Source organism: Corvus cornix, chromosome 4 (genome assembly GCF_000738735.6).
Source record: "Corvus cornix cornix isolate S_Up_H32 chromosome 4, ASM73873v5, whole genome shotgun sequence".
Taxonomy (NCBI): Eukaryota; Metazoa; Chordata; class Aves; order Passeriformes; family Corvidae; genus Corvus; species Corvus cornix.
In genome coordinates this window covers 68486671-68510823 of record NC_046334.1, presented here as the reverse complement: position 1 = coordinate 68510823, position 24153 = coordinate 68486671, and the positions used below count along the sequence as shown (strand labels likewise).

The 24153-nt window shown below is 39.1% G+C and overlaps 1 long non-coding RNA gene across 1 annotated transcript; it reads left to right on the top strand.

The window, feature by feature from the left end:
• The first annotated feature begins 1850 nt into the window (after nt 1-1850).
• On the top strand, nt 1851-23718 carry LOC109144919. The gene is made up of 2 exons (XR_002045959.1): nt 1851-2095; nt 23284-23718. It is a non-coding gene; the product is annotated as an uncharacterized LOC109144919 (long non-coding RNA).
• The last annotated feature ends 435 nt before the right edge of the window (nt 23719-24153 follow it).

Genomic DNA, 24153 nt, shown 5'->3' with positions numbered 1-24153 from the left:
ATGGAACTCTAATGTGAGCAAAATCACCTGGCAGCTGCATGGAGGATGGCACAGCCATGGAGGGAAGCCAGGGATGGGTTCAGCCTGTGTGTTCCTTGCCCATGAAAGAGAAGGCACTACAGCTCTGAGGGACAGCAGTGCACTCACTCCTCATTTTCTGTCTTTTCTGGGAAAAGTTTCCATAAAACAGAATTTTCTGAACAAATGGAACAGCCTCTGCTTCACAATGCAGGAAAGAGATGGTTTGGCACTGGGGATAATTATGTCTGATTGCCAGACAGAGGTCAGGTAGGTCTTGGTAACTCCTTTTCCACACTGACAGTGATTATTAAACTGTACTTTCAAAACTCTTCTATCATTGGTCCATTACTGTGCCCCATAATAAAGGTCGTTCTCTTTTCCTACCTTTCCTTCAAATATAACAGGAAAGAAAACTTTTTTTTTCTTATCAGGCCAAATTTTGTAAAATATGGTCAATTACATTTGACAGTTGATATATTTAAAGTGAATTTTCGGAGCATTTTTCTCTTATGACTTTCTGATTGAGCCATGTGCATTAAAACTGTGACAATTTGGGGAAATTTTCAAAGTTAATGATAAAAAAAGTACTGATTAAATTCAAGGTTAAAAATGGCCTTTTTTCCCTGAAATCTTAGGGTCTACCTTGAGAATCTACCCTAGAAACAACTACTCACTACCTGTTCCTTAATGTTTCGTTGATATGATCAAACACAAAAATAATCAGAGTAAGACTAACAACTGATTTGGATTTGAAGATTTTTTTTTATTATTAACCCAGTTAGTGGATCTGTGTTTAGCAGCTAAAACTACCTGCAGATGGAAACTTGTTAGAAAATTGACAAAAAGTCTCATGGAAGCTATTTTGATCTCTTCAGCAACAGCTTCCTCACAATGAACATCTGATGTGCTTAATAGTGAATTATCCCACACATTTCAAGAAAGGGAGGAATTGTTAAAATTTTCTTTTTCTTTCGCCAGGCTTTGCATACTTCAATAAAAGCAATTTTCTTATAACTTTTTTAGTAAAGTGGCATTTCCTGAACATATGATGTTCACATGTGCTATGTAATTTGGTGAGCCATTCCACGCCTTGGATTTATTCTATCATTATATCGTTAACAAAAATACTGGTTTTCAGTTGCACAGAAGGCCACATGGACTCCCAGGCTTTTTTGCTTTCCCTTTAATTGCATCTAACTTTCGTTTAAGGACAGTCATTGCCATGCCTACTCATTGAGTATTGTATGCTGTAGATGGGTTTTCATATGCACAAAATACAAATTAGGGTTTGTTCTGTAACCTGATGATGCATTGGCATGGCTCTTGCAAGTACATTGTGTGCATGACTGGTTTAAAATTCTTGCTATTTGCCTTTGTATGGATTTCTGCAGACCTGGGTTTGGTCTTCCAAAAGGAAACCACCCCACAGAGCACAGCAGAGGGTATTGGTATTCCTGGTGTTTTCTCTGGGTAGTTCAATCTCCAGCTGACACTCAACTGCAGCAGGACTCCTACTCAAAGCAAATTTGGGGCGATTGGAGTCTTGCTTCTTTTCCAGGAGTAGAAAAAACCTGCAGTTAGAGTCAGCCTCCAGTAAACCCATTCCTGTTCAGAGTAATTTCATTTCCACTGGTGAAATCAAGAGCAGAATTATGCCCAGATTGTCTAGCAAAGAACAGGATGTAATGAAGGCTGGATTTACTTTGAGAAATCCTCTTAGGGTATTGCCTCAGGAAAGATAAGAGAAATAATTTAATTTCATGAACAGTTCAGCAGTGGTAAAATCCCACGCTGTGAAACAGAAAGGAGACTTTTGGAGAAAGGCTTCTTTGGGTCAGCTGCTGAGGAGCATCAGAGCATCTCACTCAAGTCCCACATCCAGACACATCTCAGACCAGTGCTGCAGCTACGGTGCTATTTTGAAATTAAATGTGCTCTTCCTTTGACAAAGATGTCACCTATCCTTGAGAAATTAGTCCTTTCTTTCCCCATCACAATGAAATATTATTTTTGTTACAAAGAGAGGAAAGACTTTTTTCCGGTTTTATTCAGCATCTGGACCTATAAATTAAAGGTAAACAATATAATTTTGCTTTTTTCCTCCCATATCTCTTGAAGTATATATTTAAGTTGCTAGAACAAAATTTACTTCTATTTCAAGCCTGCTTTTGTATCCTGTACCTACTCAAATAATTTTCTGCTTTAAGGTATTTTAAATGTATTTTGAAATTAGACAAAAGACAGTGACTATGAACCCTCAAACCAATTTGAGCTCGTATAATGAGCATAAATCATTCTAATAGAGCAATTTTAAATCAATTATGACACCATCATTTTCGAGCTCATTACTGATTTTATAAATAAACCAGTAACCTTTCATCATTATACCATGTAGATGGTAGGCTGCATTGTGTAGTGGGTGTCATCTTGCATCCTCAAGGCTGTACAGTTATTTCCGAGGTTATTAAAGTATTTGACAACCCTGTGAAGTGCAATTCAGAATAACACCATGGAAAGTGTGTATCATTTCTCTCAAAACACAGGGAACAAGAGAGTTTTTCCACCACTCTGTTAAGTCATCTTCCTCCCTGATTAAGGAGACACTCTGTTGTAACTGCTGGACTCTCCTAGCAGGGGTTTCCTAGTGGGGGTTTCCTAGGGCCGTGTGATCAGCCACATCCCATTTGAGTCCATTTGGGACAGCCCCGCGATCTGGCTCCGGCAGCCAGCAGCGTTACAGCGCAGTGGGTGCCAAAGGAGGTGGAGAAGGGTCTCCCATGAGGGTGGTAAGATGGCTTTATTCACATCTTGTCCCAGCACCCTCAGAGGCAGAAAGAGAAACACCGGGCTCTGGGTCCGGGGTGGTTTTGTCAGGGGCTCAAGGGCGGGGTTGGGGTACAGGAGCAAATAGGGAGAAACCGAGGGAGTGGCCAGGGCTAGGGCAGGGAACAGAGGGAACATCACAGAATCAGGGGGTTAACAGGCTACCACAACACTCATTTCTTTATATTATTCTTTTCTGCCTTTCCAGTTAGATCTTTTTACATCATCTGAAACTTGTAGGACATCCCAGCTGAGGACTCAGTTGTCTCATTTGAACTGTTCCTTTTTTATGCATTAAATTTGTGCTTCATTTAAGTCAGCACCCTGTGCTGAAAAATGAACATGCACCTAGTGAGTGTCAGAGCCTTCCCAAAGATGTAGATGAGGTGGATGAAGTGGTGATGGTCCAGTTCAGTGTCTCAATATAAATCAGAAACAGAGACTAAAACTGAAGACCCCACTGCCAGCCCAGTACCCCACTAATCTGCATCCCCTCACAACAGTGCTTGCAGGAAAAAAAATCATTTACCAGGTAAGTTTTCATACCATTACAGTGATACTCTTCAAATGTCTTTTTTATCTTGGTCTGAAAAAATTCACGTTTTCTACCTCTTTGGACCACCCCTATTAATGTAAAACTGTTGACCTTGAAAACAGCTATTCAGATAACCAGTTAATATTTGAAATAAGTTGCTTTTATAAACAAATGTGGGTTCAGGCTGCCAAAGGAAATGGAAATGGCATTGACATGAGGATGATGATGCATTTCTGAGCAGACTTCCAAGGACAGGTTAAAAATTAGGAGACAGAGAATGTGAAACTGAGATCCTCCCTGCCAGAAAAGGAGAGTAACCTGTTGTACAAGGGGAAATTTACTCCAGTGGCCCCTCTTGAGATGCAGTGACCCTGCTATACTCTTCACCTCATCTTATCTACCCAGCATGTAATCACAGAGCTGCTCAAAGCAGGTTATGAAAGAAATGCAGAAGCCATGCTGCAAACATGACAGTACCACATTTCCTGACCTCTGCAGTGCTTGTCTGAAGCTGTGCCTGTGCTGTTAAATAACAGTCTGTCCTCTGTCCTTGAAATCCAGTGGTGTCTCACGGTGGCTAAACTGTCTTCCCTCCTTTGAAAACAGTGTCGCCTCATATGTGCTGGATACTAATAAATATCTCCAGCCATGCTATCCTGCAATTTATATTTGGGAGAATGCTTGCAGACCCAGGCCAAAATCATGCCACGGAGCACACAAGTAATAAAGCATTAGGAGCCACCTTGGGATGGTTTTGAAGGCAGCTCCCTGGCCCTCGTTCCTTCACCACTGTGAGCGAGTGACTTAAAATCTTCAGGAGATCCAGGGCACAAGCACAGGAGGTCAGGACTGCATGCTGGACTATAAATCACAAATGAGCTGGAGGGTTCCATCTGTCCCCTTGTCAACAACTGACAGAGAGCAACTGAAAAGAAGTGGTGGTTCATAAAAATGCCAGAGGGAAAGGGGAGCACAGAGCAAAGGAGCGTGGGCTGGAGCTCCCTGGGCAGCTCTCAGCACGCTGACACATCCACGGAGGATTGCTGTTGGCCTGGGAAAAGGCCAGGCTTTCAGCACCACCTTAACATGGCATTGTCAACACTGCTAAGACAAGGAGGGGCTTCTTTTCTAGTCTCTTTTGTTTTCCAGGTGGTGACAATGACAAGAAACCATTGTGTGCATTTGTCCTGACTGTGTTTGGAAGCAGGCAGAGACATCTCCGCCTCAGAAACCACGTGCTGGTGTGATTCATCTGCTGGGGGTTGTGGCACATTAGCTCTGCCCTGTGTCTGTCTTTGGGCAGTGAGTGCTCCAGCTCTCTGCTGTGCCTTACACTCTCAGAAATTTTCAGACAATTTCAGAAGAATTATGACATACAAGGCATGAAATTGGAAACAAAAAGCCACAGCTAAATTGTTTGTAAAGTTACTGCTACAAAGATATAGATCCAAATCTTCAGAAGGTGTAGACTGATGGAACTCTTTTTTGTCTTCAGTGGAACAATAATCTCACTGGCTCACTGCAAATTATCCTTTTTCCATTTGAAGGGTAGGGCAGTAGCATAATCAAGGCAGCCAAGGCTGGGATCCTTCTTCAAACGTGAATCCAGAGGGTTTCTGAATGCAGCTGCATATTGGGTATCCTAACCTCCCTCACAAAACTATTTGAGTCATCTACAGCTCAACATGGGGCGTAAAGAAAGCAACTAAAAGGACTGAATTCAGTAAGTGTAGGAAGGAAAATTTTAGATTTTTTTAAAAATTTACAGCTCCTTAGAGGGTACCTAAGAGACAAAGCACTTTGAATCTTACATTCCTTCATCTTTATCTCCTCCTGCTCCTCCTTCTCCTTTTATGTACATAGCAGGGTTTGGCTCTGAGGTAAAATGTCAAATGCATTTTAGTGCTTTGTAACCAAAGACAGGAGAAGGAAGTTTTCCTCGGCCTTCTGCTATGCTTTAAACCATCTCCAACTGCCCCATTTCTTTTTAAGACTTACTAATCGGAAAAAGAAGCATTTTTGTATTTGAAGTACATTTAAAATGGGATGTTTCAATAGCACAAAGGCACACCTCACCTGAAGGCTGACTTCAAATGTGGCTGTTGTCGAGGTGGACATAAAAGCCACACTAGTCGTAATCCATAGTCGAGAAAGGTAGAGAGATTTTTTTATTTCCTCTACTGCTATTCTTATACCTCTTCACAATGGCTGTGGCCTAATTTAAGATTGGCTGCTTAGCAATGACAAGGCTGTCTAACAAACAATGACCATTCAGGCAGTAAACAATCAGCTATACAAGCAAAAGTATAGTTGCTACATATTATCCACAAGTTCTTCCTTGTACACTCTCAATGTCCCATAACAAGAACATCCTCCCCTTGTGTCCAGAACATCTTCTCTCATTAATATCTTCTTGGCCTTCTCTCTGGGTTTTACTAAAGCTGCAGAATTTCACTGTAATATTCTCACAGGTAAATTCTGACTGGTTTCAGGTCTGACTCTGTGAGACTGTCAGTCCGGCTGTCAATCTCCTCATTCAAAAGGCACAGAGCCTTCTGAGAGTGCATCAGGCTCAATGGCCATGTGGAGACATTCTGTGTAGTTTGCATTATGGATTTGACAGGTTTTTTTTACTATAATTCCTTGAAACCACTTTTAACAAAGTTTTTTTTGGCAATTCATTAAGCATCATTGCCACAGAATGATTTGTAGTTATTTGTTGACCATAGTAGAAAAGTTTCCGTACCTAAAGACCAAGGATGGGATCATTCCTGTCCCCTGCATTCAACTTGAAGGAGGGATTGGTTTTAATGGTAACAGCTGGGGTTGTTGGATCCCATCTCCTTCCCATTTTGTTCAGAAGAGAAACATCTAAAGAAAAAATTCCCTCTTTGAGGAAAAAAAACCATCCTGAATGACTCTATTTGATATCATTGTAATTTTAAACAAGTTCAGAGACATGATAAGCTCTGACCTGGTGCTTCCACCTCTGGCAATTTTCAATGGCCCATCTGTCACAAGGCAGTGATATGTATTTCCACTGCCTGGACACCCAAGGCTCATCCCTAACACATGTGCAGAGAAGAAAGCACCCAAGCCAAGGTCCTACTCCTCTGTTACATGACACTGAATTTTTTCCAACATCTTCTAGACTTACCTGCTACAAAGAAGTCAGGGTGAGTTATTTGGTAGAAGCAGGAGATACCCAATTGACCTCGAGCCTGCAAGCATAGAAGAGTTGAAGCCACATTAGTAAGGATTTAAAGGCAGTCTTTTCAGAGATTTACTTAGAGTCCTGAGAGGTTTGTACAGTTTGTACTAAATACTTTTTTTTTGTCACATTTAAACTGTGACAGCTATGTCAAAGCCAACATGAAGAGCTCGGTACAGATGGCCTTCGCATCTGTGAGTGGAGTGGGAAAAAAAGCACCAAAGGCAGATATTTAATTAGGGCAAATGGTGGGATTATTATTTTTCTGCTCTACAGACTCCCAGTACAATGACTTTGGCGCTGACTGTGAGCGTTGTGAGGAGGAAGATCTAAAGCAATTGTGGGGAAAGTGTCTGAGCTGAAAATAACCCAAAATTAAAATTAAAGTAGGGGAAAAATTGACAACTTTCTCTGTAAAGTTTTTTACTGCAAAATTTTAAAGTGTTAAAGAAATGAAGAAAAAATAGGTGTGTCATTTCAAAACGTACTTCACATTGTTCATATATTGTTTTCCTTTAACGAGATATGTATAATATTCAACTCCAGGCAGGGAGGCAGTCTATCAGCATAACAGTATAAAAAAATCCCAAACTCTGAAGGAAATATTTTTAAAAAATGATTTGAAACAGGCAAATATGCTATAAGTTACAAATTAATATAGAAATCAACTGAAAAAATGATTTGTTTTGCTACTCTTATTGAGTGGACTGAGCCTATGTTGTGAGTAGAATATTGGTACCAGAATCATGCTGGCCAAAAATGGACAGGTGTTATATGAATGTATAAAGGGGCAACTCCCATTTATAGTCTAGATGACAAAAAAAAAAAAAAAAAAAAAAAAAAATTCAAATACAGGAGAAGAACTCAAATTTCACAAATGCCAGAGAAGAACTCACATTGCCCAGACACTGCAAATCTTTGTTGTGTGTTTACCTTGCTACAGGTTCTCTCAAAAATTCAGGTCACAAAGACAGTCGTTCCCTTCCTTTTAGCTGTCCCCTTATATTTATCCCTTCATTAGGTAGTCTACACCTAATTCCATTATTTTCTATATTTTCTTAAAAAACACTCTGATAATCTTTACATCCATTCAAGCTTTTGTGAGGGAGCAATGCACTTTGTCGGTGCAGCAGCCTCACGGGCAGTAGCATTTGAAAGGTATTTATTAACAACTTCTGTCTCTGGCTTCATCCTTCATTTGCTTCTTACTGCATGAAAAGCTGCATTATATCAAGCATTTCATCACTGTAAAGTCTCACACACCAAGAACAATTAATGCACATGCATTAATGCAATCTGTTCCTCAGCTTATCTTTTTCTTTTCTTCCCTCTTCTCTGATTTTCTTCTTTGCTGCTGTTTGACCTCCCACAAAGGCATCACACCACAGTAGCCTGGATGTCAGATGAAGATAACTGAAATACAACAAAATCAAAATCCTACCTTAAAGAGCTGATTGTGGGGGCAGAAGGAGGGGGAAAGAAAGTTTACCTGCTTAAGTTAATTGACTCACGTAGCTGTGATTTCAGTGCAGTGATGTAAAATACCAGCTGGACAGCAGACAGATAAAACAGCTGCTCAGTCACTCAGAACCCCAGATCAGATCTTAAACCAGTTTGGAAGCAGGACTTTGGCCGCTTTCTTACTGAGTTTCCCATGGGCAAAGTTTCCCATTAATTCTTTGAAAATAAAATGAGGGGAAGGGAGGGAAGGTGTGTGTGTTTTTGGGGTGATTGGATGAGAAAGAGAAAGAAGTGGGAGAGAAGAAAGTTTTAAACACCTAAATGAGGCAGGAGCAGCAAACACTGCTGTATTGCAGGCAATTTGAGCCAGCTCAGGTGGGAACCTTTTGCTTTCTGAGTCTGGGCTGGTGCAGGTTGATTATATAGTCATTCAAATTTATTCACTTCTGTGTCAGATAGATCCAGTGCAGACAACTTTAATCCACAATAATTTACATCAATTATTTTCTATAGGTCACACATACAGAATTTTTTTTTTAATATTGATATATCCTGTTTCATTATTTTAGATGAATGAAAACTAAATATTAAAATGGAAGGGCTAGATTTTCAGACATGAAATTTCTCTAGCACTTTTTACTGGTTTGATAGATCTAGGGTGATTTATAGCAGCTCTAAGTCTACTTCTGTCCTGTAATATAATGTCCTGACAGATGTGCTTAACAGTATATACACCAGAGGTTTAACAAGTAAGCATTGAAGATTTTACTACCAAAAAAAAATTAGACCTTGAATTCAGAAGGATCAAAGTGAAGAGGTAGAATGAAATGGAAAAGAGGAAGGGAAAAATGAGCTTGTCCTCGTGGATTAGTTCCTTAATCTTGCACCATCTGCTTTGTGGGTTTCCTTATGTCTGTATTAGAGCTTGCAACTTGTAGCATGACAGTGCCTGGCAGTCGTGGTGTTAAAGACCTCTTTCTAATGTTGCAGTTACAATTTCTATTGAGATGTAAATTAAACAGCATAAACTCAGGTATTTGAATTTCATATGTTTTTAAAAATAAGTTAAAGCAATTAGAAAAAGGTGTATTTTGTAGCTGCTTTTTCTGTAGCTCCCCTTTACTCACTCAAATTGTGGTAATTTAAAAATTATTCTAACAGTCCCCATGCCCCTTTTGCATCAGTCTTAAGTCAAGCCTTAGCTTTCCTGAGATATGGTCTAACACTGAATTAAAAGAGAATGCAGGGTAGCTAAATGTCTGAAGGAGTTATACTTTTTTGCAAAGACAATACCTGCACATGGCACATTGTCTGTACTCAACCAGAGATGTAAATGAGAATTGCAAAAGCATCAAGAGCTGATATTCAGTAAGAGATGTGCAGTTAACTCTTTCAACTTTTTTGGCTTCTTTGCTTTAACCTAATTTTATTTCACAATTTGAAACATGTAACTGATGTTCCCAGTAAGATTATTCAAGTGTTCTGTAGCCACAGATACTCAGTTATGCCTTCATGAGGACACACCTGGAAACTGTCCAGGAGCATTCACTTCCACAAGGCCCTAAGAAGTGCCACTCAGGTAATTTTCTTTCAGTGGTGGATTTGGTGACAGTTGCTTATTCATAAAGAACATCAAGCTGGAAGGTACAGTGCAATTTCAAAGCCCAGCTGTTTCCATACAAAGCAGAAGATCAAAAAACATTCAGGTTTTTGTGTGAATTTATCAAGGCTAAAGTAAAGAGAGATTTGTTATGTCTTTATAATTCCTCTTTTCTGTTCCTCTGAAACCAAAATGAAAGGCGTGTGAAGGAGGAGGTTCCCTCCTATTGTACTTGCCAGGCTCCTTTTATGAGGATCCCGCTCGAATCTAGGAGTATGAAGAGATATCAGAGAGGAATTTCATGCAGGATGCCCGTACTGCTGCACAAGAGCTGTCTCACAGATCCCTGGCAGAGTCCCTCCTACTCCAGGAGTGGGCAGGATGAGGTACAGGAGGAAGAGAGAGGAGGTAGCACAGTACAGACAGAGCTGTGACAAAGCTGAGGCAGGTCATCACTCCTCAGGGCCAATTAGGGCTGTTGGTAGTGGAGTGAAACCAGAGAATTCTTTAAATACGCCCTAGACAGACTTGAAATCAGATAGAGGATGTACATTTTATCTCACATTTTCTTTATCCCTAGGACAGAAATTCTGTGGCTCATTTTTTAACCAGTAGAGAATTTCTCCTGTCATTTTTTCCACACCCCTTCACTGTGGCATGGAAGAAGTTTTGGTAAATATCTATAAATGCAGCTCCAGAGTGAAGCCAGGGGTAGAAGCAGGCCAGGCACTCCTCACTTGCACTCAGCAGATTCCCTCATGCAATCTCCAAAGCCACCACTGCCACAAAATGCTGATAAGCCCCTGCATGAGTCAGGCTGAAGCTCATTTCATTTGCAGAGGTGAGAACCCTGACATCACTGAAAGCAATTCTGTTATTTTCATTGCAATTCATTGAGTTTTCAGTGGAGGGAGAGACAAAATTACATCGTCTTTTCTTAGAGTAACCTGTTTGCTGTAATGAAATTCCTGCTACCAGATGCTGGCATAAATTCTAATTCTAAAACCACTGATATTTCCAGAGCAACCTGATCTGAGTGATAATGTTAGTGGTGTGGTTCCTGGCTTGTTGACAGAGATGTTGCTCTTTTACTAGAAATGTATTTAGGAACCTGAAGGTCAGCATTACAGCAGTGAATGCTCTCCAATAAAAGACTGCTCTTTATTAACCATGGAAAGAACAGAATCAGTGAGCAATGAACCAATAAATGAGACAATCTGTGAAAAAAACTGGAGGAAGTATCACAAGGTCACGTTGGGCATTTCTATCAGCTCAGGGAAAAACAGACTCATGAGCCTCTTGGGAAGAGATTTCTGCTCTTTCATATCAACACCTATCCCAGCAGCACAGGGCAGCCATGTGGGAAGTCAGATTTAAGTCTCCCAGGGCTCTTTGCATGGTATTCAATGGCTGTTCAGAAAACTGGGAACAATTAATCTGCTGAGAAAAAGTTAAGATACCTTCCTTCTCATTCTTCTCATCCTCTCATATCAAAACCCATTTTCAATTTTTTCCAACAAAATCTTAGCACCAGGTTTTATTTTAAGGGAAGAGTCATTGAATTTAGATTGCAGGTAGTTGACACAACAAATATGCCCAGGACACCTCTAAAAAGAAAGAAAAAGAGATGGAGTTAAAGAAATTAGGCCCTGAAGATTTGTTATAATGTTCACCACTGAAATGTTCTTGGATTTGATGATTACTAACCACAGGAGCTGGCCAGAGAACCTGCTGTATATTCATTTTGTGAAAGCTGGTAATAGTGAGTTGTATCAAAATGCGAGGCAAGGAATTGCCATGAATTGTTTCTCAACTGCTATATAAAGTAATAGAAAAACAAATGCTTTTGTGAAGTACTGTTTCTGGAGGAGGAATTAAAAAAAAAAAAAAAGAAGAACCTATTTCAAACATTGTCCATAGAAATATTTGCTTGGAGACAAAAAGAAGTCCATTTTCTTTTGCAAAATTTTTATTACTATCTTCCATGCACTGTGAATTCCACTGGAAAAAAGAAACTTCACAGATACATTTGACTTCTCAGTATAAATCTTTAGTATGAGAACTGAGATCATCTGCATATATAACTACACATCTTTATTTATATGTCATTTAGTAAAAATAATAAAAAAGTACTTTGGCTGACTTCTTGGACTAATGTAGTGAGTAGCAACTGCAGAAAACGGCTGAATTGCAACAGTGTATAAATGAATGAGAGAAGTGGATGAATCCAATCAAAACAGAATGAGGTTAATTCAGATAAATTTGAAGTATTTTTCTTGTGAGAGAAAATTTTTGAGTCATTAAGGAAAAGATTTGCTAGAAAATTGTAAAGACTCTACAGCATTTTAAGTACATTTATAATGACTAGCAAGGATAGATGACTAAGGCTAGAATAAGAACTAGCTCCTTTTGAGTCCTTAAATGTCTTCCTGAAAGAATTATTCTATCTATTTCAAGAGTGGGTGAACAAATCTCAGTGCACTGAAAAGGGGCACTGCAAGAGAGCTGGATCTCATTACCTAATCTTGGGAAAAAATCTGAGGATTCCTCAATGCTGTGTGACAGAGAGAATCTGTCATTGCTGAGATGCACAAAGTACACAGCCACACGTGCCCCAGAATGTGAAGAAGGAATAATTTACCTGTGTGGATGCACCTGGAGACCACAAATGGGATCTTTTCTGTTCAAATTCACCTGCAACCAATTTTCCTTGCTACAATAAGGTATTGTTGTCCTCTGAGTGGTGGCAATTTCCTGTCTGCTCTCTCAAAACCTCAGAAGAGGTGAGGTGCTATAACATAGCCAAGTCTGTAATGAAAGATGGTTGGACTCGGTCATGAGACTTTGCCTTCTTTGTCCACATGAAAAGGCCATACAGACACAGAGGCTCAGATAAGCCAGAAGATAAGTACAGCAGTTTATCCCTGAGAACATGAGAAGTGTGTTTCTGATAAGACCAACAGTCCATCTGGTCCAGGACTATGCAATATCACAGACTCTTTAAGGTGCTCTGGTCACTTCTCATATGTCCTTCTCCAGTTGATTGGTGATGTTAGAAACTACATCCAAGTCCATTTCTTTCACCCTCTGTTGTTCACAAAGCTTTCCCGAATCTAAAAAGACTGTTTTCACAACTCTGTGTAGTAAGAAAAAAATTCAGAAGTTCACTACCTGCTGAGTCAAGAAGTCCTAAAATCAGTATCCTACTGATTTTACTGAGAGCCCATTTGTCTTCTTTTCACACTGTCCAGAAACATGGACTTTTGCTCACACCCTAAATGCCTCTCCACATCTGAAGTTACCTTCATTTCTAATGGACATAGCTGCAGTTGTGAGTCTTATTCCTGTCTCAAAATGATGATGTTTAGGAAGGTACCAGTGACAGGTGATAGCCTGTCAGTGTGTCCGTTCCTTGGAGGCTGTAGGATGACACATTTCACTGACACAACAGTCTTCCAACCTTCTTTTTAAAGCCACACATGCATTCACAAAAACGAGGAACCAAGGTGGGACTACCAGATTGAGTAGCTTGACCATTGCTGTTCCTATTGCTATTAAACACAGATTTCTTTGCCAAATACCACTGGAGAAAAGATGTAATAAAATGAAGATTAGTTTCACTTTAGAGTGCTTTCACATGAAGGAGAGTTCTCGAAATGCACAAACTGATTGAGGCCATTCTTGGAATGCTGTGAGCCAGTACCATGTCAGAGGGGCAGGGTGTTGCTCCTGCTGTGCTGTGCCCTGCCTGTCCTGAGGGCTCATCACCTCCCATGAGGAGAAGCAGGAGGTGATTTGGGCAGGGAGTTTCTTTGGATGCTGAACCCTCTCCTGAAACCAAGTGTGAAGCTGTCAAAATACTCAAACTAAAATTTCACAGTGCTCTGAGCCTCATTTTCTGGTGTCTGATTTGGTAACTGTCTGATTTTCAGAAGAATTGTACACTCTTAAGTCATGGTTTGGGACAAAATAAGTGCTATTCTTTAATTCTCCAAAGTGCTAATAGCTTCACAACTATGTTCCTTAAATTAGACATTCAAAATAATCAGTAATATTTTCATCTATTAGTTCTTTAAATTTATGATGGTAAAACAGTCCATTGCTTATTTCTTGGGGAAGTCACAAAGGTTTCTTCATGTTTTTCAGGAGAAACACAGATGTAAGATGGCTGAAAAAAACATGAAAATTCCAGTGAGTAATTAATAGTTCTGCCTTCAAGGCCAAGCAGAAAATGCACTTAAGCAATGAAGAAGGAGAAGGCATCTGAAACAGCCACTTTGTACCTTCAAAGGGGCAGGGACTCTGCAGGAAAAGAAAAAAACTCAGAAACCCAAACAGAATTAGAGTGTGATCATACTGAAGAGTTCCTTCATAATGCAGTTTCTAATTTCAAATGACTGATTTAGCAATAGAGCCAGTGTGAAATTTGTTGACAGAACCATTTGGTTTTTGAAGCCACAATTCCATCAAAATGGAAATGATCCAAAAAAAGTTGATTTTCCTTTGAATTTTTGGGTTGGAGGGGAGAGAGAAATATACATTATTCCATTTTCACTTTTTCAAAGTTGAACTTTTATATGATTTTTATTTTTCTATCACGTGATAATATACAAGACAAAGTACAAGTGACAAAACTGATGGTACAACAAATACTCTTTCACAACAGGATTTCAAAATTATAGGGCATATCATAACTACATTTTAAAACCTGGCAGCAGTTCCAATTTTATATCCCTTACATTATTTTTTAACTTCTCTATGTAGAAATGTTTCTATATATAAATGAAACAGGAAAAGGCACTAATTACAAAGGACAAGATGTTCCTTGTTTTGTGGTTTGTTTTGTTTTTAATTCCATCCTGTGATGATGGAAAGATTGAATTATTTGGAGGTGTCACCAGGACATTCTGTTTCAATTTTTTGGTAACAATAATAGGTGGCAAACATTATTATGGCCAATCTAAGTAAAAAACCGTGGGCAGGGACACCTTCTGCTATCCCAGGTTGTTCCAAGTCCCATCCAACCTGGCCTTGGATACTTCCAGGGATGGGGCAATGCCTCATTAGCTGTCAGCCCAAAAGTTCAACCTTTTTGATCAGTGAGGTTATTCTTCCCAGGACTCTTTACATATGGGACTCTATACATAAAGCGTATTTTTTGGTGTGTAAAATGGCAGAACATGGAAAACCTTTCATAAGGCGGATTCCATACTTTCACTTTATTTATGTTCAACACTATTCTCGCAGCGACTGCTGCTCTCTGCAGGACATGGGAATTGTCAGGATTTCAATAAAAGCAGCTTCACTGCTATTGGTGCTGTTGCATTGGGCTGCTCACTGGTGTCAGTGCTAATCTTATTTCACAGAAAATAAGCAAAATCTTGTCTAGTGCTAAAGACTCGATCATATTTATCACCTACAAGACACAGCCCTAACGTGTCCCAAAAATGTGTGAGCACATTGTCATAAAGCTACAGCCACAGGGACAGTGTCTGTCAAATCTTCCTTCTAATCCATCCAAGTGAAGAGGATGGCTGAAGAATCACTGTAGTAAGTTTTGTATAAATATATTTATGCAAGTGTGTGTCTGTTACATTTCATTGTTTCATTGCATCCACTATTATCAAACGTCATCATTTTCTCTGTGTTGTCTGGTAGACCTAAATTATTTTGCAAGAGATTTTGCAAAATAAATATGCAAATATATCTCACCAAAAAAGAAGGAAGGCAGCAACCTTTAACTACTTGATTACAGCCTTTGGCACTCTTTAGAAATCAGTGATACTGACTGCTCTAATATATACAAACATGTCCTTATCTCTTTCTTTAATATTCATAATATTTCATCTTATTCATCTGTCTCATCTCTGTTCTGCATAGATCACCCATTTTAATCACAACACACCATGAATCATCTGTGGTGGTCCCCTTTTCTGCTCTCCCCCACAAGCCTTCACTGACCCCATTTCTGCTTCTGAGAAAACTGATTTACATGTAGAGCAACTGCTGACCCCACTGGAGTTCAGGCTTTTAACACGACCCAAGTGCTGGTTTATCTTTATATCTGGGGCAGTAATTTCAAGCAGTGGCTTCACTAACAGCTGGCTCATCTCTGCAGGGCAGACAGCTGGAAATGGAAACCATTAGTGCTGAGGGGGAAAAGAAAAGCTATTCACATGCAGATAAAGCTCTTGCAATTTCAGCTCCTTGACTAAGCCTCTCACCTAGCCTTGACCTTTCCTCCTGGAGGATCAATCCCGTCTGGGTAACAAAGGAACCAACAGAAACCCTGAATGCCAAATTTAACAATTCCAATGTTCTTAATTTATTTAAATTAGTGAATATTTCTTCAAAGACTCTACTTTGAATTTCCTGAAGTTACAGCCAGCAACCAGAATAAGAACCAAGTCATGATTGTTTTGTTTTTAGGGTTTTTTTGCATTAAATCTTAGAGACCAGCAGAACATTTCATGATACCTGCAGAAGATGTACAGAAGCAAATCAAAGATTCCAGGGTTTTAATTGCCAAGAATAAACATCTTAGAAAAGAAAAAGAAAATAAATGCATAAAAAGATGAAGATTGCCTAAGGAATTTATATTCACTTTTATCATCACAGTCACAAGGGGTACTGCACTTTTTTAGCTTACCAAGACCACCTTAGCAGCAGACTGGTTTATGCACTTTACCCCATTCTAGGTCTCTTTCCTCAGTGTTCAATCTTTGTGCCTCTCAGGCAACACTTCAGGTTGCTGGATTAATCAATTTGCCAGGCTATAAATATGTGAGTGGTCTACTAGGTAGGATGGCTCCCAGCTGAAAACACAAAGCCAAAGGAGTAAAGAGAGAAGGAAATGAACGCAAGAGGTGGACTGAGCAATAATGTACATTTCAGACTTGCAAGGAGTGGGGGAAGATATGCTTTTCTTTGTTCCTAAATGAAAAGGAAATACTATTTTTATTTGCTTTGCAGTGATGGCACAAAAATTACTCTTTTAATTTCTCCAGTATTCTCTCTTTCTGCTTTGCTTACACTTAATTACATTAACAACATCTACTGAAAGCAGGCTGTCATCCAAAAATTAAAACTGGCCATTGAGTATCATAATTTGCACTATTTTTAAGAGATTCTGTGGGAATAACTCTCTCAAATATGTTGATTGTGAAAGTCTGAATAAAAGGTCCAGAACTGGATGTGTGGATGTGCATGAACATATATAAACTCGCACACCACAGCATATATGTACTCATTATCTAACTAATGCCTCTAATGTTTTTGTTAGATGGTTTGCACAAAAGATTCTCAAAGTGGACTTGATGCCTCCAAAGGGTCTTGAATCACTTCATGTCTTTATCATTTAATTTTATTTCCCTTAGCACTGGTAAAGAAATAACATTGCCTTAGGTGAAATAGCTAGATTGTTTGGGCTCAAAACTCATGTAGGTGTTTAGGAACATGGTTTAGTGGTGAACCTGGCAGTGTTAGTTAATGATCTTAGAGCTCTTTTCCAGCCTTAATGATTCCATGATTCTCTGGGCATGGATTTGACTAGGGGCAGTTTTGGAGATATCCATTCCTCCAATGCCACTCCCATTTATGCTCTGCCCTCTGAAACCACAGCTACTTCCTTGATGCAGCAGTTTCCAACAAACCTGTAAGAGCTGGAGGAAGGATCTCACAAACCAGGGAATCCAGGAGAGCAAAGCAGCATCACTGCTCCCATCCCACCAGGGAAGAGAGACATGCAGACAAGTGCTGGAGTAAATGGGAATACAGCCCTCAACAATTCCTTCTTCCCCTTCTTTCTCCCCTTTAGCTGCAGTGGCTGCAGGGCTGCTTGTTCTTAGGGTGCTCATTTCTCCTCTGCCTCTTAATGCACAATTCTGGTTAATATAAAAGCTCTAAGCACAGTCTCCAAGCTGGTGCTGGCCTTTGTAGCCCATCTGCTGGTGCCTTTTTTCCCCTGCTAATATTGGCTGGCCCAGCTACAAAGGTCAGTGAGCAAATAGAGGAGCCTTCCATACCTCAGGCAGGAGAGCTCATGCATTAAAATCCAGAGTACTGGGGTTCAATGTCTGCTGTCTGGAAGTTCAGCCACAGGCACATCAGAACACCTGAACCACTTCCTCTGCAGAGATGGCTTTAAATAATGATATATTCCTGTCTTGAAAGAGTCAAGGCCAAAGCCTATTCCTCTTAAATTCAGTGTCAAGGATCCTATTGATTTAAAGGGATTGGTTTTCAGCCATCAAACTAGAAATGTATGCCTTTACTGACAGGAAGAAATACAGGGTAGGGTAGAAAAAGGAAGGGGAAGGATCCAGGTTTTCAGTCACTCAGGAATGTGTGCTGGATCCACCTTTGTTATTTGAATGTCAAAAAATGTTGTTTATTCCTTAAAGTGCAAACCCCCTCAAGGTGAAGTCCAAGCATGTCTATAATTGTAATTTGTCTTGACTGTAGGAAGCTTCTTACCATTTCATTTTTTCAATAATAAAGAAATTGACTGTAGCATTAGACTTACAAGGCACAAATTTATTGGTTGTGTTCCAATACCTTGTCTGGGTGTTTTAAACAGAAAGAATAAACCAGAGGTGGAATCAAATAGAGATGGAATAAAAAAATAGATTCAAGTGATACTTTTGAATGCATATACAAAATTTTTATGTGTGCTTAAATGTATAGAAGAATTTTAACCCTGAGTTCAGTGAGACTGATACAATAAATTCATGCGAGAGTGATTTTCCAGAATCAGATTTTCAGTTTGAACTGTGTGAGGCGAGGACGTGTCCTCACCATCCTTGTCTACGTAGAGACTAACAGTATTTGAGTATTATATAAAGAATAATTCACCACAAAGATTAACTGACTCCTGTTAAGGATCCCATTTGCTATTCAACAGGCAACTGACATTTAGTAGTGGTGAATTTAAAGCACTTGAGATAAAATCAATTCGCTACTCATAAACTTTTAAATTCTATTGCCCCTCGTAAAGGTCCACCAAATTCTTGTAATGTGGTCAACCATGTGCATGAGGTTTGCTCATGGAGGGGATTTCCATAAAGACTGTTTTACTCAGTAATCTAATTTATAAATGTCCTCTGATTTCAGTATATTTTATTTGTGTAAGTATGCACTGCATATTTGGTAACAATGCTGAGGCGGGGAAGGCTGGAAACAGTTAAAATGATGCAGCAGGTGAAAAAACTAAAGTATAATAGGAAGACCCTTTTTCAAATTGTGCTGAGAAGCTCCTTCCTTTTTTTATAATTCTTCTGATTTATACTCCAAGATTGAAGGTCTGAAGGAATTGATCAGTCTGAGTGCAAAAGCAGTCAGAATGTTTTGCTTTGTGTTTATCTTAATCACTATCCAGTTGATAAATCTCAAATTTAGAGACAACTCTAAAATCTGATGTAGAAGCTGGTATGACAGAAAAAATGCATTGCTATTAATTCTCTCTCAGGGCATCACTTTGGGTCAGTGTTTGAGCCACTCTCCAACTTTACAGTGACAGTTCTGCTTTGTACAGAGAAAAAAGTTTCTTCATTAAAGTGTCCTAAATTTAGTCCAAGTTAAGACTAAATCTTGTTGAAACAGGAAAAAAAGTGCTGAGTAACACATTGCTAAAATATTTTGGTGACACAGAGCATAGATACCCCTCTTATACAGACAATAATGTTCACAGCTTGAGGATTTCACCCTGAGGAGCATTAGGCTACAGTCCCACAGGGACAATTTGATAGAGGAGCTTTTCTTTCTTATTGTCAAGCAGACTCCTATTTAATGAAATTTCTTTTCTTATTATAATTCACATTATTTGTTCTTAATTCAATTCTTTCCTGTAAATATTTACTTCCTGTCCAGCTTGATGGAATGTGGAGATCATCCATTCTCTCCCTTGAGTCTTTTAGGTCCAAAATGCACTGTTTCAGATACCTGGAATGTAAAACATCCCCTCAAATCAACTCAGTTACACAATACAGGTGCTAAGAGACCTAAAGATAGACCCAAACTGATCATGTGTGATTATGGGCAATGCTCTGACACAAGTGTTGCACCAAGAAAGACAAGCTGGAAATAGGAGGATAATTAGGCTCTTTCTTTAGCATGAGCACATTTCTGCAGTGCTGTAGTAATTACAGCCCTGCTGTGATATGCAGAAACTTTCTTGGAAGGCAGAAAAAGACTTTGGAAATTGTAGCCATGCAAGAGATCACTGGGTCTCTATTTCTGTTGAATTTTTAGGAATATAAGCAAATAAAAGTTTTAGGCAAGCTTGCAAAAATTAATAACATCTCTGCGATTTGCAAATATTGCTCAGACTTAACTTATTTCCCCATCAGGGATTTTTCACAAGCAGTTGTATAGTGTTAAGACTTATGGTTTGGGCACAACAATCAGGGCATGCTGGGAACCACAAGGAGGTTTCTCCCAGAAAGTTACATGGGTTCAAAACCAAACCCGAAGTCTCTGAAATTTATGAGATTCAGCTAGACTGAAGTATTTACACATTTCTCTGGATCTGGACACTTCTGGTTTTGTTCATCTCACACAACTTTAGTGGGCTAAACATTAGAAATAAAAGTTGCTCATTCAGAATTTGCTCAGAAGCTGGAGAATATTTTTCTCAGGCAGCTTGGAGATGACAGGATGAGGGATCCTACAGGAGCACCTGCCTGTATTCATTGATTGCTGAGAGATTTAAGATTTCTTTTCCCAGTGAGGCTGTGGATTCCCCATCCCTGGAAGTGTTCCAGGCCAGGCTGGATGGGGCTCTGAGCAACCTGGTCTAGTGAAAGGTGTCCCTGCCCATGGCAGGGGATTGGAACCAGATGATCTTTAAGTTCCCTTCCAACCCAAACCATTCTAGGATTCTATGATTCTAACTTTCTATTTTTAGTAAAAAACTCCCCACAAATAAAAGCCCTGAGGGTATGTCCTAGAATTCCACTGGTCAATACTTAAGAAAGTGTTTTAGTGTCCTAAATGAAAGAAAAGAGGTCCTCAAAGGGGCAAAGTGTAACACACTTAAACTCTGGTGTTTGCAGATGTCACAGCTACAAGTGAGGAATCCAGCTGTGTCTTTAAATAGCATCTCTAGAGTTTATAACCTGGGTTTGATTCTTAAGACACTTGCTTTGATATAAGAAAGGCAATGGAGTCATAGTGATTTCAATCTTCTCAGATCAAAATTAATACTCCAGATATTTACTAAATTATTCAAAAAGGTTCCTATTGAAAATAATCTAGTAGATAAAACAATAGTCTTGAAACAAGGCCCTGAAAATAACCAAATGTGGCCTGTGTGTACATATTAGTATAATTTTATGCTCCATTTCCAACATGGATATTACAATAATATTTCACCCAAATTATAGGTCAATTTTCACAGAGATGCTGCCCTAAAGGTGCATGAAATTGCATTAGGAGGGGAAATTCACATCATACTTGGCAATCACAATTGAACAGAAAAGCAATGTTTTAGTAACCTCACAGCTTTGAAAGTGATGGTGGGTTTCATGATGTAAAACTAATGTTCCACCAGAATGCACCAGCTGTAATTAAAATGGTTTGCATTGTTCCTCATTCTATGAAACCTTCTATGAATGCTAACACAGGCACCTGCCTTACTAGGGTTTATGCAGTTTTGTTATATTTTAATTTTCTAAAACAAACCATGCCAAAACACTTCTTTCTATGCTATTCCCCATGACCTTGTAGCTTTTCCTCATCACTATAAAAAATTTAAGACAGTTGCAGTTCATTCCTTTTTTGATGCTTGGCTGTTGTAGTTGGGGGGGAAAAAAAAAAAGAGAAGAACATAAAGACCAGGTTAGGCCAAATTCCCAGATTGCTGGCCCACGGAATGGACAGCCAGTGCTCCTTCCAATGCCCAAATTTACCTGGCCAGAACCCCTGTGCTCCATACTTCTTATCATCTGGCTCCAGGATTCCAGATGGGCTTAATTAGTGAGATACATTAGTCCCAAGGATTGAGATAGAATTAAGAGCGGACGACTTCTGGCTCAATTTCTTTGATTTTTTTAACCCCGAGTACATATTTCTGGGCAGCTGAGTTGTACTGACATTTTTATATTCTTTTTGTCAAGAAAATTTTTCCCCACAGTTTGTTATTGCCTGGTAAGTGCCCTAAAGAGCAGCTAGCACATGATTCTTTCCCTGTGGTAGATTTATCCTTATATTTGTCTGTTTACTATGCTCCAACTCATCTCCAAAGATCTGTTTAATTAAGGTCTATATAATTAACAGGGCAAATGAATGAAGAAGGTGAAATTCCTGGGCTTTGTGGCTCAATAGCTGACAGAATTTTTATCACTCACTTTTCTATGTGACTCAGTTTATCTAACAAAATCTAAAATTTTAAAAGATATAACTCCTTGCATTGCTCAGAGGACAATTTGAACATAATTCAGCTGTGACAATAGAAAAAGAGCAATTCTACATGGTCCCAGTGAAATGAAAGGTGTGATTTTGTTCAAAAAGTAATTGCCTGATGTAAATGGACTTCCCAGTGAATGCCACCCACACCCCTAATTCTGTATTTCAGAAAACAACTGGCATGCAAACCACAGGAAGTCTGACTAAGAGATTTAACGTCCCCAGATAATATTCACATTAATATAGTCAATCATTATTTAAATACTCTCAGCCAGAATGTGGATTTTCAGATGGTACCAGCCTCCCCTTCTATCCCAGGGGTGCTACCATTACAAATTTAGAGAACAGATAACTAATGAAATGTTTATATCAATTCCAAGAGCACGATTTATGTGCACCTTTATAGTCTTATCTCAACTGAAATCAATTTTTAATACTCTGTGTAGGTCAGCTCTGAACTGCCATTACAAGACTCACTGCTGTGAGATGTTGTAGACAGAAGAGGCTGTCCTTGGAATGTGCAAGTCTTTCCAATGGCATTAGATTGCTGCTTTTGCTTCCTATGAAGAAATTGTATGTAAACATTTTCTTCAGGTCTCTTTAGAAGCAAGTGATGTTAATCTTTTTTTCTCCAGATGTAGAAAACAATAGTTTTCTACTAAATGCTATGTAGGTGACTGGTAAAAGAACATGAATGAAGGAATTCATGCATCAGTACTTGAAACCTCACTAATATCTTCCCTTCTCCATAAAAGAGGCGCACCTTTACACAGCAAATTGTGCAACAGTCAGATGCATCACTACAAAAAAACATTATGTGTATTTTGTGTCCCTGGGTTTGGAGAAATCCTTGGACTACTGAAATAAATGTCTTTTTTTTTTCTCATTAATTTTATGAAAGGAGTCCCAGTATGTTTCACATTTGTCTTTATGCTCAGTGCTTTCCAAAACAATACCTGATTACTCAGCTCTATAATTAAAAAAACACAAATAGATCATTTTTTTGTTTCTTTTCTTATTTAAAGAACACCCTATAGACTATGATAGCCACTTCACATAAGAAAAATTCCCATGCTTATAACTAAGACAAGCATAAAGCAAACCCTTTATTACATGTGGTTCACTTTCATTTTCAATTATAAGAGAACAGAATAGAGCTCAGCAGGTCATCTATTCCTTTGTCTGCACCATAGCTGAATCACATTTACCTTTTTTTCTTTTTTTTTACAGGTGTTTGCAGATGTTTTGTTTGTCACAGGTCAATTAGTGACTTACTGGCAGATTCCACAGCCTGGGAACTTCTGTCAGACCTCCTTCTTCACACTTAATGGAGATGACAGGAAAGCCTCTGGGCAATTTTGCTGTCCTAGTAGCTGAATGCCCTGAAGCACAGAAGAGGAGCACCTGCTCATGGCTGGATCCACAGGACAGCCTGGAATCACTCTTCTTTGTATGGATGTGAATTTTCTCTCACAGCAGAAGTTGTTGGTCCACTGTGGGCTGTAAAATGGGAATTTGGACCTCATAAAAACAAGGGTTGAGTTGTTCATCCTGATGGATACATAAGAGAACTCTTCATTCTGACTTGTGTCACATTTAAAGTGGAGCCTGTTACCTGTTCTCTCTGATCACGGTCACTGGATCAATAAAGTATTATTGTCCTTTTTCATTTGCCCAGAGAAGCTGAGGCTGCCCCATCCCTGGAGGTGTTCAAGGCCAGGTTGGATGGGGCTTGGAGCAATGTGAGCTAGTGGAAGGAATAAGATGATCTTTAAGATCTCTTCCAACCCAGGCCATTCTGTGATTCTATGATTATCTTCTTCTTAATAAGGCTTTTTTTCAAACACAAATATTTATTAATATCCCTGAACTTTTTTTTCCTTGGGCTGACAACCTTTTTATTTTTTTTTTCTTTTTCCTCACCTTTTTATTTTTATATGTATGTATATTTTAACATCAATGTGGATGATGTTCTCATAGAAAGACACTGATACAGATCTCTAATGAACAAGGCATGCCACCATGTCTGGAAAAAGAATCATATGCTTGAATTATCTAAACTCAAGAGCTGGTTTAAGTAAACTGGGGGAAACACAGACT